We start from the raw sequence: 4,194 nt of genomic DNA on the forward strand, positions 1-4,194 counted from the left end.
AAATGTATGTGTCATGCGTAATTTGAACCGTAATCCGGTTGTTAAATGGAAAATCACAAAATACGCATTTTTTGTCCTGATTTGTTGCCTTGTTTAATTTTACCTACTTTTAACATTTTTATGCGTGTAATAAATACATTAAGTGTTAATTAATGGTGTTTAGTTTTATTTAATTAGGTTGTGTGTTTAAAAAAAAATTAGAAATAAAGAAAAAGAGTTTAAAACTTGTTTCAAATGAATTTGGGCCAATTCCCATTTTTCAAAATCGAAGGCCCAAATGAACAGCCCAGGCCACCAGTCCGAACAGCCCACCCCCAGGCCACCAAAACGATGTAGTTTGACACCAAAACTACGTCGTTTCAATGCCAATCCATCCCAACCATTCAAACCAAGCTGATCCAACGGTCCGGATCTCTCACCCATAACCCCATTTGCCCGACCCGTTACCCGAACCAACTTTGACCCCAGCACCTGAAATGACACTGTTTCCCGCGAGCTGAAGGATCCTGGCCCTTCATCGTGCCTCATCCAACGGCTGAGATCCATTCACCCACTCCATATATAAGCTTCCCCTCATACCCCACCCCCTATCCAAATACCCCTGCCTTTCATCATCTTCACAAGAACCCCGGAACCCTAGAGCCGCCCCCATCTCCCTTCACCAGAAACTCGGCGGCATGAATGCCGGTGACCTCCGCCTGAACACCATAGAACCCCCTCACTGCCCTGAACATTGATCTGTTGGCCGTTTAGTTCGAATCCCTTCCCACCTTCTCGAATCTTCAGTTGAAGATTCGAGTCGGAACCCGATTTATCACCAATCGACCTCAACTTCACACCAGACAGTCCCCAGACCCCCCTCGTGACCAAACCATGCTTGGTTTGGTCCAAATCTAACCAGGGAAACACGAATCCCAGATCTGATTTTTTGAACCCTAGGTTTCCTCGTGTCTGTTCCATATCTGTTTAAGCCAAAGAGATTAAGGTCTAATGGACCTTAATCGAAGTGTTTCTCATCTGAGAAACACTTCGATTAAAGTCCGTTCAGCCTTAAGAAAGGCCTGTTCGAATCCAACCTGAGGCTCTTTGATTTTTCGGGATTTAAGGTGAGTTTTGTTTTGTTTTCTTTTCTTTATTCCATGTGCTGATTAAAGGTCTGTTCATGTTTTGTTTTAATTCGTGTTTTTGAATTTTACCAACTGTGTCCTGTCCACCTTGCCTGAACCTCTGTGTTTGATTGAGTCTTTCTTCTACTTGTTACTGATAATGTGTATATGTGTATGTGCTGTGCGAACAATTGAACTTCAAACTTTGACTGATCAACTGATTCCTCGAGTACAACTTTGTTTAGTCAGTACAATTCAAATCATGTGTTCGATACTGTTAAATGTCTGATTTTTTACTACGATTGTACATGTTATGATTAGTATAGTCGAGTCGACATATGTCGTCAATTAGTTTCGATTGTCCGAACAATAACCAATTGACCTGTTTCTGTTAAGCATTGCTTGAATCAATTAGGAACTGAGTTTAGTTACTTATAATTGTTAATTTGATTTTAGAAATCTAAGGTGTAGTCTGTAATTGTAATCTGAATTGATGGCATGTGCACTTGTGCACAACATGTGCATAAAGGCCCTTTTTGAATTAAAATAGTTTTGACAGCATATGCTGTCAGACTACATTCTGCTGCCCATACTCTACTTTAGTTTCAGAAATAATAAACATTACTCAAAAGTGAGTCTGCCAGGGAATATCATGGGTTTGTTTTTATTTAATTGATAAGTGGAAACTGAAAAGAAGGCAGCACATGGGAGGGTGTTCTGATGGTCTAAACAGGCTGTTAAAGGGTTGATTTGAGGCTTATAAAAGAGGGGACTTCCATCAGTTTCAGGGGGGACCGGAAGATATACACATATATACATAGACAGGCACACAGACCTTAAGATAGACATAGATACACACACACAGACAGAGACAAAGAGAATACACACAGAAAACTTAGTTTGGAGATTGAGAGTTGAAGTTCTGAAAAACAGAAAACTGGAAAAGAACTTTGTTTGATAACACAGACAGACAAAACTAGAAATTGCATTCTTCTCTGCTGTCTTGATTTCACTGGTCTTGACCTGTTTGTTCAATACTGATTTCTTCTAAATCCAATTGAGTCTGCTGGTTGTCTGTTGGTTTACTCTGGAACTTGGTCTAGTTGGGTTCTTGATTCTACTTGTTTCGCTTGTTGCTGCTGCTGCTATTCTGCTTTCTGCTGCTGCTGACCCTTCTGCTTCCACTTCTTCTTTGCATTTCAGTATTCAGGTACACATTTCGAGTCCCATGTTGGTGTTAACTGTAACAGTTCGAAAGCATGAAATGAAAGGAGTTTGAAGAAGTTTAAATGTCTGTTTGTAATGCTCATGGTATATTGATTTCTTTTGTATAAATTGATTAGTGTGTAATTCAATAGCAAAAGATTAGTTAGTTAATACTTAACTGAGTTTTAGCCTCTTGCATCTTAGTTTATAGTTGTTTGTTGGTACGAGGTGTGTAATGGTACAGTACGTAGAATGTACGGATAATTGACATAGCGACTGACCGGATTCCTGTTTAGCTATAATGATATGCATAGGATAGAATACTTCCACCTTACACAATGATGTTCTGTTTTATTTTAGTTCTTTTATCAGGACCCGCTAGGCAGTATATAGGAGCACGTTCGAATCCCCATTAGTAATAATGCCTAGTGGTTAATTCCCTTAATCTAGCCTAAATGAGTCTAGTTTAAATTTAATTCAAGAAATGTTTTGGATGTAAGCATAGCATTTTGTCAGCTCGTGTGTAATTTCTTTGTCAAATTAGAGCATTTCTCATAAAGTATGACGTTTTTTTTACTTTATAAATAATTAATCAGAAATTGATAAGAATTAGGCCAAAGCATATACTTGAATTAACATGTATCTTTCTTCTTCTATTTTAGACTGAACATAATAAAAATGTAGTCACTTTAGGGTATCCCTTCTAAAAAATTGAGACGAGCCTCGACAAACAAAAATGCATAAGCTGCGGGGCCCTCTAAGTGTATATATAAAAATATTTAGAACTCGGGACAGGCCGTTTAGCGAACTTCATGGCCATCCCCAAAAATAACAATGCGTTAAACTCTTTAGGCGCGGCTCAATTAAATTACATTCTTAAACTTGGGTGCGCATTGATGTGACCCGAATCCAAATCTCAACGGAGTCGAAATGTGTTTAACAATTACGGGTGCATTGATTGCGACGTGGTTCGAGATACATTTTCACGACGTTGCAATTCTATAAAATAAATGATAATAAAAGCGGTTTAAACTTAATAAAAGCACGTAAGTCACAACATGTATTTAAATCAGGTAATTAGCCATTATAACAATTTAAGCGACCGTGCTAGAACCACGGGATTCAAGGGTGCCTAACACCTTCCCTCGGGTCAACAGAATTCCTTACTTAGAATTTCTGGTTCGCAGACTTCATTTGGAAAAGTCGAAAATTTCCTCGATTTGGGATTCAAGATAAACCGGTGACTTGGGACACCAAATGTCAAACCTTTCCCAAGTGGCGACTCTGAAATAAATAATCCCATTTCGAATATTGTCACTTAAATTGGAAAAACTCCCCTCGCGCATCTTACCCTTCGGGGCGGGGCGCGCAAAAAGGAGGTGTGACAGCTCTGGCGACTCTGCTGGGGATGTGACCCAGAACCACTGGTTCAGGGTTCAAGAATTCGAGCTTAGAATAATTGTTATATTTGGCTTTATTATCTGATCTTTATTACATGTTTTTGCATAACGTGCTAAATGTTGTCTTTTACCGCTTTGATATTATCTGAACTGTATATAAACTGTGCCGAAACCCTTCTCTTCTTACCTCCGGGGAGAAGCTCGCTGGTCGAGACTCCCTATTCTGTTAATGTCAATACTTGAAATAAGAAAGAGGTCGGACAAGTTACAAAGCCGGACGATCTCGCGGGACCCCGGTACGTAGCCCCCTCCTCGACTCGAGTTGTCCGCTCGGGTACACAGTCTAGAACAAATGCCCAGGTTATAAACCTAGTATAACGAAACTTCATGTCGGATCCCTAGTAGGAACGTTTATCTGCATCATGTTGCATTCGACTTAGGGGGCTCAACACAGGGGTTGGGCCCGCCTAGGACAGGCAACC

This window comes from Nicotiana tabacum, chromosome 1 (genome assembly GCF_000715075.1).
Source record: "Nicotiana tabacum cultivar K326 chromosome 1, ASM71507v2, whole genome shotgun sequence".
Taxonomy (NCBI): domain Eukaryota; kingdom Viridiplantae; phylum Streptophyta; class Magnoliopsida; order Solanales; family Solanaceae; genus Nicotiana; species Nicotiana tabacum.